Here is a 14,585-nt window from a genome sequence, read left to right on the forward strand (position 1 = left end):
ACCATCTAGGATCTTATATACTTCAATCAAGTCAACCCTCAATCTTCTAAACTCCAGTGGAAACAAGCCCAGCCTGTCCAACCTATCTTCATAAGACAACCCGCTCAGTCCAGGTATCAATCTAGTAAAACTCATCTGAACCACCTCCAATGCTTTTACATCCTTCCTTAAATAAGGAGACTAAAACTCCACTCAGTATTCGCGATGTGGTCTCACCAGTGCCCTGTATAACTGAAGCATAACATCCTTAATTTGTTCAAATCCTCTTGTAATAAAATATTATTCCATTAGCCTTCTTGATTACATGCTGCACCTGAATGCTAACTTTTTGTGACTCATGCACTAGAACACCTAGATCCTTCTACACCTTGGAATTCTGCAGTTGTTCTCCATTTAAGTAATACTCTACTTTTTTATTCTTCCTGCCAAAGTGAACAACTTCACATTTTCCCACATTATACTCCATCTGCCAGATTTTTGCCTACTCACTCAACTTATCTATATCTGTCTTCAAACTCCTCATGTCTTCTTCACAAATACTTTCCTGCCTATCTTTGTGTTGTCTGCAAATCTAGCTATCATGCCTTCACTCACCTCATCTAAGTCATTGATGTAAATTGTAAAAAGTTGAGGCCCCTGGACAGACTCCTGTGGGACTCCAATTGTCACATCCTGCCAATCAGACAAAGACCCATTTATGCATATTCTGTTTTTGACCAGTCAGCCAATCCTCCATCTAGGCGATTATGTTACCCCCTACACCATGAGCTTTTATTTTCCACAATAACCTTTGGTGTGGCACCTTATCAAATGCCTTCTGGAAATCCAAATACAATACAGCTACAGGCTCCCCTTTATCCACATGTTACTCCTTCAAAGAACTCTAATTAGCTGAGTTTGAACTCCTCTACTCCCTAATATCCTGCTACAAACCAGTGTCCACTAAAGGCACTGAACCCTTGAAAGTGCGCCTAGCTGATCTAGTGCACGCATATTGCAGGATGCTGACTGACCTGTCTGACTTTCATATGCAATGCGGATGTCTTACAGAGTTGCAAGGCCTTAAGACCAACCCGAGTATATACATCAGTAAACCTGACAAAGAGACTATATCAACAAAATGCATGGCATTCTTAATGACAGGTCCAAATTCATATCCATTGGACCTGCCACTCAAAATGACCGGGCAGCCTTGCTCGTGAACAAGCTAAAAAAAGCTCTTGCATGGGCATGTGTAAGAGCAATGAGCTGTGCATGATATATATGGCAGGGCTCATCCTCACAGTTTGCTGTGTCCATGTATGTATGGGCTGCCCAAGACACTCAAAAGCAATGTCCCTCTATGTCCCATCTTATCTATGACCGATTCTGTGGAAAATGAATTGGACAAATGGCTGGGCGAATTGTTACAACCAGTTTTAACCAAATTTTCCACATACAAGGTGAAGGATTCCTTCACCTTTGCAAAGGCCATACAGGACTTGCATATCGATGGCAATGCTATGTCCATGTGCTCCTTTGACATTGCTAGCCTATTCATCAATGTTTGGCTTAAGGAAGCCATAGATATTTGCACTGCAGCACTATATCATGGTGATTTAGGCCTGCCACCATTGCATGAATCAATATTTATTGAACTTATGAACTCGAACAGTTGAGTTCAATTATAATGACACCATTTATGTCCAAATAGGTGGTGTTGCCATGAGATTCCCCCTAGAACCAGATCTCACAAACATCTTTGTTGGGTTCCATGAGAAACATGTCACCGATGGAATGACACATAACTGCCTATCTCTCACATATTTCCGATATGTGGATGATATGTTTGCCATATTTAAATCCGCAGCTGCATGTGACAATTTCCTTACATGTCTTAATGGGCTTTATCCTGCATTCAAATTCACCTATGAAATGGAGCAGTCAAATGAACTTCCCTTCCTTGATGCACTAGTTGAGAAACCTACCACACTCTACTGTAAGCCTATCTTCCCTGGTCAATATACGTGAATGGGATTCTTACAATTCCAGGTGCTATAAGATTGGCCTGATCGGCAAACTTGTAAATAGGCCCCGCGCCATTTGCTTACCATGCAAGCTTGATGCTGAAATAGGGCACATCAAAGGCATCCTGCAGGATAATGGCTACCTTGATCAGATCATTTCACACTGTGTATCACGCAAGCTCATGAACGAGTTTAAGACTGTTACTTTCAGCCAGTCTACCTTAGATAACCCTGGAGGGCCAAGGTATCTCAAAACTTTGAGCAGCAGATGAAGCTAGTTGTTTCACGCTGCTATTATGCAGTAGCAACATGAGTAGTATTCGCCACTAACAGAATGCTGCTGTCATGTCAAAGACATTTTGCTTATCACATAAATAAATAATGCGGTATATGAATTTCAGTGCCACCGTGATGCGAGGTATGTAGGCCATATGTCCCAAAGACTGGTGGATTGTGTCAAACAGCATGTTCCAGATGCTGTTGCAACAGGCAAGATACAGATTATACTCAACCAGCATGTGCTTGCAAAACTCAAAACACAATGTCCAACATTAGATGTGATTCTGCGATTGGACAATATTTGTGAAATAATCCTCAACGTGCTAAGAATTACATTGACAACAGATTTCAGATTGTCAGTCGGGCTCACAGTGTGGTGCAGCTGTGTGTACTGGAAGCTACATATATTAGTACACAGGGCCCTCTTCTTTGCAGACAGAAAGAACATGTACATACATCGCACCTGTTTCAGTTAAACAAAATAAGTGACAGCCATTCACTGACTCATTCCTCAGGGCAATGCCTTGACCAATTGGGGTCAAGCTGCCTGGTTTAAATTTCAAACAATGTTTGACAGTTAACTGTCAGTCACGATAAGTGGTGCATTCTCCATGGCAATGCCACTTGCCAACCAATCTGCACTCTTTTCACATGGAGTATAAGTTGTTGTCTTCCCCTTATATTGGTAGTCTTGCAAGACGAAAAGCTTATATATGTCTCATTTTTCAACAATACTGCAGTTCTGTACTACCAAACAACTATTATGTACTATTAACCTCCTGTTTTCACTCTCTAGAGGATCAATATATACTTCACATATTCTTTTCCTATTTAAATTCCTGTAGAAACTCTTGCTGTCCATTTTTATATTTCTAGCTAGCTTCTTCTCATATTCTAATTTCTTTCCCCTGATTAACCTTTTAGTCATTCTCTGTTGTTCTTTATATTCTGACCGACCAGCTTTACACAGTTATGTGCTTTTTCCTTAAATTTGATGCTATCCCTAACTTCTTCAGTTAACTACGGATGGTGCGTCTTCCCTTGAGGATTTGTCTTTATAATAGTAATATACTTATTCTGAATTTTCTGAAAAAGCCTCTTAAATGTCACTGCTTCTCTATTGATCTATGCCCTGGTATAGAATCCCAGTTAACTTCAGCTAGCTCAGCTTTCATGCCCACATAGTTGCCCTCATAAGTTTCAAATACTAGTCTTAGACCCACTCTTCTCCTTTCATACTGGATGTAAAATTCAATCAAATTGTGGTCGCTGCTACCTCAGGGTGCCTTTGCTCTGAGGTCATTAATTAATCCTGTTACATTAAACAATACCATGCCTAATATAACCTGCTCTCTGGTTGGTTCCAGAACATGCTGATCTAAGAAACTATCTCAGAAGCATTGTATGAATTCTGCATCTAAACAAGCTGAGAGAACCTCAGACCTATTGGACAATTGCAGAGGCTCCTCCACTCCTGCCCTCTGGGTCCCCTTACCTGACTTACTCGCAGTCACACTCTCCTGTCCTGAACCATTGACCAAATCAGAAGACCTTATCATATGTGGTGTGACTACCTCTTGGGATAAATCATTCAGGTAACTTTCACCCTCCCTGATGTATCCCAGAGTCTGCAGCCCAGCCTCCAGCTCAATGACTCTGAACTGATGAACTGAAGTTCCACAAGCCGCAAACACTTACTCCACATGTCTTTGGATCACAATGTTATCCCGGAGCTCCCACATGCTGCAGCATTGACACACCACCTGTCCTGCAATCTTTAATGTGTTTTAAATAATTACTTAGTTATATTGTGCACTTAGTTATGTTGCTATTTTATACATTTTATTAACTTTACCACCAATTTGTACATCATTTTAAACCTTAGGAATAGAATAGACCTTAACTACTTACCAAATACTCACCAAACAGTTAGTTCCTTTCCCTATGGTAGAGCAAGGACCAATTCTTACAGAGTGAGAAAGATAGAAAAAAGAAACAGACACCTCCTTGCCCCCACCTTCACTGAGCTCCCCAACTCACAAACTCCAAGTCTGCATTCAGTTTCCTATATTCAGTCTGTTTGCCTCAGCTGCACTAAACAGGCCTGTAATTATAGCCAACTGGAAGGGTCATGAGGACTCGAAACATCAACTCTTTTCTTCTCTGCTGATGCTGCAGACCTGTTGAGTTTTTCCAGGTAATTCTGTTTTTGAACTGAACTGGGGCCACAGTAGCCAGATTCAATCAGTTAGATAATTAACTACTCAGCTCTCAGTTGCTCTGGCATTTTGTTGATGCAATGAAAAAAGTGAATAAAACAAAAAACAGCCCTCACCCCTCATACCCCCACCACCCCCATTACACATATCCCATGCCCATGCCAACTCATGGCAACTCATGCCTCCCTCACCCATCCCATGGCCTCTCATACCCACCATGCCAAGTTTCAAAGTTGAACAATTGAAGCTAAGCATAACAGCATCCAATTCTTGTTGCACCACAACAGTAAGAAGGTTGTCAGAAAAGAGGTGAGAACTATAAAAGATGTAAATAGTCCGAAACTGAAATAAGTACAAAGCATTAAATGTTCTGGATGACTAGTTCCTCCAAATATTTACACTGAAAGGCATGAGTAACATGCCTTCTCCAAATAAATATGTTCCAAGTACAACCTTAACTTTGTTGTAAGTGAGATTATCTCAAAGCAAATTAATCCCCAGCATTATAAATTGGCTTTTCAGCCAAGAATGGGGATGGCTAAGCAGCAATCTTATGGAGGGTTTTAAGATTTTTAAAGGTATGAAGAAAATCAAACCAGAATAGTTCTTTTAATTAAACAGCACAAATAGAACTAAAGGACACAAGGTCAATTGGACAAGGATACTTTTACGACTGAAATTAGGAAGTGTTACTTCACAATATCTGATAAAAACTGGAATAAATTTCCAGATGGAAGTCTTAGAATCACTAAAGTAATAATCAAATGCCACAATGGTGAAATATTTGGATTGTTCTCTGGATGGATGAACTAATATGGATGAAATGATTGTCCTCAATCATAATTATCTTGTAAATCAAGCTATGTTGTGAAAAAGTGTAAAAAAAAAATCATGCTTTCCTAGGAATAACAATACAAAAATACATGGCCAAAGAAGCTATTGTTGAACGGACATCCTTTTAAATTTAAAATCAGCACCAAAACAGATGTTACTGGAGTTTTTAATTGCATTTATGTACAGAGAAAAAAATCCCCTGAGACAAGCAGATAAGATTTGTATGGATCTGCGAGTAATCAGTTAGATATGCAAGGGTCATCGAATAAAGGGAAAATGTCAACACAACAGGAAATTTACATTGCCCAAGGAATAAGAAAACAATTTTTGGGATATCCAGCAGTCAAGGCTGTCAGCCTTATCTCCAAAATGTCCACGATGAACTCTTAAGAATCCAAAATGCAAAACAAAATTTCCAAAGTTGTTTCCAAGTCTGAGAAAAACAGAAGATGAGTAACCTGTAAAGGTTCAATCAGATATTTGACCCTTTGCTCTCATGACTGTTCAATGCATCCCATTACTTCTACGATTCAATGTTAATGATGTACTGACATGTATGGAGCATGTGAGAACAATAAAGATGATGACTGAATGGTGGTGCCAAAGCAAAATGAGAAAGTGCGCATTTGTGTTGACCTCATCAAACTGAAGGAATACTTATTGGGACACATGCTGACTACTTCCAGCTGATCAAATGTTCCAGCAGCTTTTGAATGCAAACTTCTTGTCGAATGCTATGTTTTCACAAATGTGCTCAAATAGCAAATGTGTTGCCACATTAAGTACATTTGTGACACCACAGTCCATCTGACTAGGTTGAGTCCTCAAAGAAGTGTGACAACAACAACTGGAGAAAAGGGGGGAGAAAGTGATATCAGTTCACATTTTTCAAAACATACAGGGCATCCTGAGACATGTGTTATCCAATCTGTTATATCGAAGGCTAATAGGCAGAGGCATGAGAATGCATTCTCAGGTAGTATAAGTTTAATCATGATGTAATTAATTTTAACACAAAATAGAGGTATGCAAAATTTAAGTTCTTTTTTGCTAGGGCGCGCAAGGTCAGTTGAAATTTAATGGATGATTTTTTAAAATATTCTAATTTTTAAAAGAACGTTAAAGCTATTTTTCATGGTGCTGTAATATTTAAAAATGTTTTTTTTTGTGTGGGTGGTGTTGTTCCAGTGCTAAAAAAAATGTACAGCAAAAAACATGATGGCTAGGATTATCTGCTCCTGCCTGCGGGGGGACCCATCATGGGTGGGAACAGAAAGCTTGGAGAGTTAGTCAAAAGGCCATTGACTTTCAGCAGCACTGGAAAGTCCCATAATAGTCATAACTGACATAACAGTTCTCAGTGATGTCAGGCATTGTCAGTGAAATGGCCCAAATCTTCTGATCAGGATTGGAAATCACATTTCCTACCCTGATCAGACAAAAAAAGCCCACTTTACCTTTATCCACTTTTTTTGACAATCTTCTGATGGAGGATCCTTCCAATCTAACACAGCACAGGAAACCTCGGAGATATCCACAAAGGGAATCTGCGGAGAAGCCATGCCCCCTTTTTATGACACCATCTGCTATATTCTGGAAGTAAAACTTTTAATGGCTAGATTTTCACTGAGTGGTAATGACTTGGGAGCCCTTTGAAGTTGGCGGCCGGGACCCAATTCCAGGATTCCTGACACATCCTTGGGATTTCAAATTTTCAAGAGTTACTTTTAAGGATATGGGTTAGTTAGAGTCAAAGGCCCGCACCCTGCACTCCCAACCTGACCAGCTTCATTGCACGAATAGGTATGTCCTACTCCTCTGCAATTTTCATGGAGACAGCCAGCTTTTCAATGAGTTGCGGTTCATGGCATCTCAGGGGTGTTGTGAACCATAACCTGTATGAGGGGACATTTTAAAAGGTAAGTTCAAAAGGTTCTCCTTATGCCCCCCGCCCCCTGCCAAAATATGCCACCCAAACAACCCCTATGGCCCTTCCTCTCTCCCATGCCTAAGAATGCCTCCCAAACAACTCCTTGACCCCCCAAACCACCCAAGCCAAGGTATATCCCCAAACCACCCTTTGGCCCTTCATGGCACCCATGCTATATCCCCAAACAACCCATATGGTCCCTCATGCCAAGGCATGCCCCTCCACCCACCCCCCTTTGGCCCTCACCCCCTATGGCAAACTATGAACCTCCACCCACTCCATGGTGGGGATTTTCCATGCCTGCGGGCGTTGGTCATGTTGGTGGTGTCAGTAGACAATATGGCATGATCGGTTTCATGACGGCATGAAACCAGTTTGTGATCATCCGCTCAGCCTGCCATCGGCGGGCCGCATTTCCTGCCATCAAACGTCAGGAGCCTCATTGTGATACATCTGCATATCATTATTATGGCAGCCCGCCAGAATCTTACCCCTCACTGGATTGTCCGTCCACGTCATCAGGAGAGCACGCCAATGTGTTTCTCAACAGCACATAAAATGTGTGCACTTGGCGGGCTGCATGTTGAAGGGAACTCGGAGCGCACAGTAATGTTGTGCAGTGCTCACCCAGTGTCGCCTGCTGGCCTTCAAGCTTGAGGAGCATTGGTGAGGGGGTCAAGGGGAGCCATTCCATTGAGGCGACTTGTGGAGGGGTAGAGGCAAGGGCTGCCTTGTGGTTGAGGAGGCTTGTGCATGTTGGGGGGTCAAGGGCAGCTCTGCCATTGAGTCAACTTGTGGGTTGAGGGGCAAGGACTGCCTTGCACTTAAGGCAACTTGTGGGGCGGGGGAGTCAAGGGTAGCCCTGCTGTTGAAGCGACTTGGGGGGTCGGGCAAGGGCTACTTTGCGGTTGAGGCGACTTGTTAGGGAGGTGGTGAGTGTAAGGGTACACCAGCTGTTGGGGCGACTTGTGGGGGGGCTGTGGGCAAGGGCCTGCTGTTGAATATAGCGCACAAGCATTTGGGATGTGGGGGGTAGGGTGGGCAAGGGAAGCAGCCACGCATTAGGGAAACCTGTAGAAAGTGACCATTCCTCTGCAGCTGAGGCAGTTCAGGCACAGCCACATTGATATGATTGGAGTCGGGCTTCTAGCTTATCTGCCCACTCAAGCAATGCAGAGGCATCTAAGTGCCACCAAATGCTCCAGGGCTTTTCAAGCCTTGACACAGACTGCAAAGTAATAAGTATTTTAATGGGCTGCAAATCAGTTGGGTAACCGCACACATTGTACAATCTCTTTGCTAAAGCTGGCCGTGGAGCAGTCACTGCTGGAGGCACTGACAGCCCCTTGCAATGTCCGAATCCCGGTTTGGACCAGTCTCCCCCATGGTTCAAGCTAACAGTGCAGCCTCACAGCGCACATTAGGAGCATGCCTGTGCCTGAGCTGAGATCACAGCATGTAGTCCGGTGGGAAAAGCTACCGTCAAACAGTCAGGTGGAGTGGGGCAGAGGTGGGTGGGGTTTCAGGGCAGCCATGCAGTGCACTAATCTCTGGCCATCCAAGTGGTGGCCAGCACTCTCCGGGAAGTGTTAAGGGGCCTTCACATTTAACCAGGACAAGTTCTTAGTACATCCATGTTAACCACAAGTCTCTCTCTTTTATTCTGTAGGAGGAGTACTTTAGGATCATGGAGCCTAGTGAACTAACTGTATATCTGATGGCCCACAGAGAGTGAAGATGATGGAAGAGAGGGCGACTGAAGCCCCTGGCTGCACAGAGGGAGGAGCAGCAATCTCAGGAAGAAGGGGTGGCTGGGGCTCCCACACAGGCCGCCGAAGAGTCACAGGGGGCCATCGCTGATCGCCGCCTAGTGACACCCAGGGTCTATAGACATCACCTTTCATTCCTGCAGATGACTGAGGACCAGTGTCACTGAAGACTGTGCATGTCTAGGGAAATGGTCGGTCACATCTGCCAGCTGCTGCAGGGTTAGCACTACGGGGGCATGGAGGGCATCCAGTACCAGTGGCTGTGAAAGTGACCGCGGTGCTAAATTTCTATGCCAATGGCTCCTTTCAGAGCTCCACAGGTGACCCCTGTGGAACCTCACAAGCCTCCATCCATAAATGCATCCATGAGGTCATGGATCTTTGTGAGTGCGCACAACTTTGTGTATTTCACCTGGGACCAGGGCAGTCAGGATGCAAGAGCAATTGGATTCACCCGATCTCGGGTTTCCCACAGGTGCAGGGTGCAATTGACTGCACTCGCGTGGTGCTCAGATCTCCATTGCAATATGCGGTGAACTACATCAACCGCAAAGGGTTCCACCTGCTGAATGTGCAGCTGGTGTACGCCCACCAGAGATGCATCCTGCAGGCATGCACACGGTTTCCAGTGAGTGTGCATGACTCCTACATCCTCAGTTGGTCACAGATCCCAGAAGTCTTCCAGGGTCCATAAAAGCTGCAGGGCTGGCTCCTTGGGGACAAGGGCTATTCGCAGAGGACGTGGTTGATGACACCAATGCGGTGGCCTCAGACTGCAGCAAAGTGAAGGAAAATGAGGCTCATGCTGCAGCTCATAACTTGGTGGAGCAGACCATCTGGATGCTAAAGGTGAAGTTCCGGTGCCTGAACCGGTCTGGTGGGGCCCTGCAATACAGTCCTCATGCTGCATCATTGTTTACTGTGTCCTTTACAACCTGATGCTGCAATGAAGATTTGAGCTGGCTGAGGAGGAGATGGTGGAGTTGGATGTATAGGAGGACGACGATGGCAATGAGAGTGAAGAGGTCCTCGAAGGCGATGATGATGGGGGTGAGGCCCTTGCACTGGCTAGATGAGGCAGGCACGCTCTGGGGGCCCTCACAGTGCTAGATCTGTGGAGGATGATGATGACATACAGTGAGGAGACACCATATATCCTTACATTGCAACTATGAACATTTGACTCCAGTCTAGCTTATGGCAGCGTGAATACCCTCTGTGAGAATGCTCCTGTCATGGAGATGCAGTGGAGGCCCTAACAGCCGCTCGATCACAGGAGGATGATGATGACACGCAGTGAGGACACTCCATAGATCTTCACATAGCCTCTGAGAATGTCTGACTCCTGTCTGGCCGAGGGCAGCTCGCTTGCGCTCTGTGATCAAATCATAGAGACACAGCCATGAAACTTTAGAAGCATCTGATCCTTTGTCAGCCTTCAGCACCTGACCCCTTCATGAGCACAGCATCACTGATCACAGATGCTGAAGAGATGGAGGTCAGCCCCACCTTAAAGGTGCTGAGAGCACACGGAGAGAATGAGAGAACTCAGTCGTGGCTGTCCATTATATTCTCGCAGCAATGACAAGCACTGTCGAGGTGCAGGCATCAGTAATGTGTTCAGGGAATGTGAGGCTGGGCCATAACTTTGGTCTGAAGGCTGCACAGAGCACAGGGAAGAGGCTCTGGACTGAGACACCTGTCTTTATCTTGTGCAGAAAGGTTTCACATCAGAGTGAAATGAACACTGCTCATCAGAACAAGGAGCCTTGGCTGGGTGACATTCTTGGGAGTTTATTGACAATAGTGAACAGTATGTACAAGTGATTAACATCTATGCCCAGGCTGTACAACAAATTCTTCTTAACTTTCTTAACCCTGCCGCTACATCTTGCTGCTCCCCCGACATCCACAGTGGAGATGGATGCAGCCTGCTAACTGCAATTTCCAGTCTGTGATGACCTTGGTGGGTGTACTCTTGAGAGCCGAGACTTGGAGGGCCCCAGCCTGCTTTGGGGATCTACTATGTGGCAGTGTATCTTCCTCGACCTGTGGAGCTGGACCTGCTGAGATCACAGGAAGAGGGGATTCTGATGGGCCGGGCATACCCAGAGTCACCTGGATGGACGGCTCTGGGGGGTGCACCTGCTGATCCTCCTCCCTATGGGTGCCTGAGGGCCTCAGGCTGACTCCTGGAGGAGAATGGGTAACTGGAGTGAGATCGAGCTGTCTGGCACCCCTCTCATGTACTGCTGGAGGCCAACTATTGCATCTGCAATGGAGTTGAGCAATGCAGCATTGCAGGGCCAATGTCCTGGACCAAGGCCTCCATGGTGGCTGCCAGTATACCAGTGTTGACCTCGGTGCATTTGCATGCTGGCGCTATCACTTCGTATGGTCTCCTCCCTTGTGCCTTACAATCTGAGGAGTGCAGAGGACATCCCTTCCTGATGTTCCCGAGCTTGCCTTTGCAGCTCCAGCAACTGTGACATGACCAAGTCCAGAGGCTCATCATCTGACTTGGGCTCAGCAAAGTTCTTGCCTCCAACGCTCCTCTGAGTAATAGACGCCAGGGAGGTCCCTGCTGCCACCTGCTGTAGATCAGACAGTGTGATGTACGCCCCAGATTGTGATTCTGAGGGTATTCTAAAGCTAGGTCCTGCTGAGGTGTGTGTCTCTGCGCTGGTGGAGGGTGTGGGTGAGCACTGTGACGGGGCTTCAGGGAGGGTGCCTTCAGATTGCTCTTCAGGGGTTTCTTCGGGACTCCATCAGCTGTTTCCAAGATGTGCCTACGGAAGCAAAGCGAGATCATTAGTTCATTGTAATGGCCTGTGAAACAAGACACATCACTTTCAGCATGGTGGTCTGATGGATGTTATATGATAGAGCACTGCCGACCTCATCATCAGCACAGGATACTCCAGATCATTGCCGGCCAGCTGGATGGCTCTGTTTTCAAAGTTTGTGAACACCTTGATTTCAGGCATTTCTCCGCCAGTCTGCGACTTCTCCCTGTTGTTAAGTGCCAGTTTGTCTTGCATAAATAGAGATGGAGAAAATGTTAGCGGGATGCCTGCCAGCCCAGATGATAAGTATACCTGACATGTATAGGTGGTGAGTGGTCCGATGGATGGGATGAGGACAATGATGGTGAGTGTGAGAGAGTGAATGGTGATGTCCCATGAACCAGCAGTGAGTCAGGACCCTGTGCATGTGTGATGGGTTTGTGAATGTGTGAGTTGAGAGTGATGAGAAGAGTGATTTACCCGAGCGGAACAGAAGAGATCATTCATCCTCTTGCGGCACTGGTTGGCTGCCCTTTTTTGAAGGGCATTGGCACTGACTATAGCCTTTGGTTGGTCATGCTGCTGCCCATCCTGCAGCCAGAGTGGGGGTAGAGGACATCTCATCAGGACTCCATGGCACCCAAAAGGCATTCCAGTGATGCGTCACTGAACCTGGGGGCTGCAGTCCTTTTGCCTTTCATGGACATCTTGCGTACAGCAGTTGTGGGCTGGAAGCACTGAGAGGTTTGCACACGGCTGGACTTTAAATATGGCATCGGGCATAATGAAGTGGCTAGGTGATGGTGGGTAGGTGAACAAGAGCCCACCCACCATGGAAATGGCGTGTTTCCCGGGAATGCATAAATAATGTGGCGGGTTTGGGACAATAAGGCCTGAAAACCCGCCATCATGGCTGGCTTTTAAAATGTTGTTTTACCTGCTCAATAACGCACTCAGTGTAAATCTGGGTTGATTCCACCTCATTTCCCTTCATGCTTCCTATACCAAACTATGCCCCTCCATCGATTCCCATAGCCCCTCATGCCTCCTATGCCAAGCTATGGCACTTCCATGCTCATTGGTTCTATACAGTGTACAGTGGGCCAATGAATTCTGTGGTGTCAACAGGATTTTTTAACAAAAAAGCTTTCAAAAAGTCATTCATTCATAACTTTCTACTATGTTAAAAAAAGTCCTTTACTACAAGGAAATAGAAGTGTCAATCATCCAGACCTTTAAAATTTCAATAGCTGAAATTGTAAACACTTGAAACCTCTTAACCTCGTGTAAATAAACATTGCACAATTGGCAAAGACACCAGAGAGCCAGGGCTGTCAATCAAGCAATATTTTCTCTGGGGCTCAGGTGCTTTAGTATTCTAATGGATTTCTGGGCTCCCAGCCATAATGTAGCTTGACTGAGAGCCCAAAAATCTATTAACCAGTTAAAACACCTGAGACACAGAGAATAAAAATTGCTTGATTGATCGCTTTTGTGCTATGATTTCTGTTGTCAATCAAACAATGTTTATTTACACAAGGTTAAGAGGTTTCAAGTGCTTGCAGTTTCAGCTATTGAAACCTGAAAGGGTTTGGATGATTAACTCTTTTTATTGTTCTGTAGTAAAACAACTCTTTTAACCTTATGGAAAGCTATGAATTAATGGCTATTTTAGAAAAAAAAAATTTTACTCCTATAATTGTACCTTGGGGTTCATATGTTATATGGGCCAATGGGCATTGATGTGCCACAGCTTGGCACAGAGAGTAAGAGGAGCCATGGGAGTGAGTGAAGGAGCATAATTTCCCATGGAAGGGGGGGCATGAGGGTCCATGGGGTTGCTTGGTGAGGGGCATTCTTGGCATGGGAGCATTAGTGGCCATAGGGGTAGGTGGGGGGCATGGCATGGCAAGGATGGGGCATGGCAGGTGAGGGTCTGTGAGTGGTGAGGTGTGGAGAGCCTTTGTGTTTTTTTATTTTAACTGGGGCAAAGCCCCACAGCACCCAGACTGGCCTTTTAAACAGCCTGCCTTGGCACATGGCAGTCCCTGTGGCTGCCTCTGACATTTTTCCTGCGTTGGCTGGCTGACCTCCACCCTGCAGTTACTCCTCTCCTCCGCCCCCCACAATGAAAATCCTGTTCTTGAGGGCACTTTCCCTGGAGGCAGGCAAGCCAAGCCAGGAATTTTCCCAACTCCTGCTACCCACCTCAAGAATAAAAATCGGACCTAAGTGGCCAAAAGCTCCTTTGAAAAGCTACAAAGTGAAGGTAAATGTCTAAAAAGTTAGGGTAGGTAAGGTCAGGCTGTAAGGAGGTAGGGTGGGTAAGGTAAGTGGGTAAGGGGTGGGCTGGATGAGGAGGTAGGGTGACAGTTGATTAGGGTGGAAAGGTCAGATCAGGTTAGGTCAAAGGGAATCGGGGGATCAGGGGAGAGTCGATAGGGGTTCATGAGATCGAGAAGGAAGTTGGTGGGGGTCAGGGGAGTCAGGGGGAAGAGTTGGGAAGTCAGGGAAGAGAGTTGTGGGGGGTGGAGTCAAGGTGTGGGGGTCAGTGTAGTGACGGGGGTCGGGGTGGGGGGGGGGGGTCAGTTTTCAGTCTAACATTTCCTGGGTGACTGTTCAGGTAAGTAATTTGGAACCATCCGAAGTCTCCAACTCGAACCCAGGGTAGGAGACTTTTTCCAGAGGGTCCTGGGGAGCAGGGGAATTGCCTATCCAAAGTTTAAACTTCCCAGGCAATTATCAATGAGTCACTGCATTAG

Source organism: Carcharodon carcharias, chromosome 3 (assembly GCF_017639515.1).
Source record: "Carcharodon carcharias isolate sCarCar2 chromosome 3, sCarCar2.pri, whole genome shotgun sequence".
In the NCBI taxonomy this organism is placed as follows: Eukaryota; Metazoa; Chordata; class Chondrichthyes; order Lamniformes; family Lamnidae; genus Carcharodon; species Carcharodon carcharias.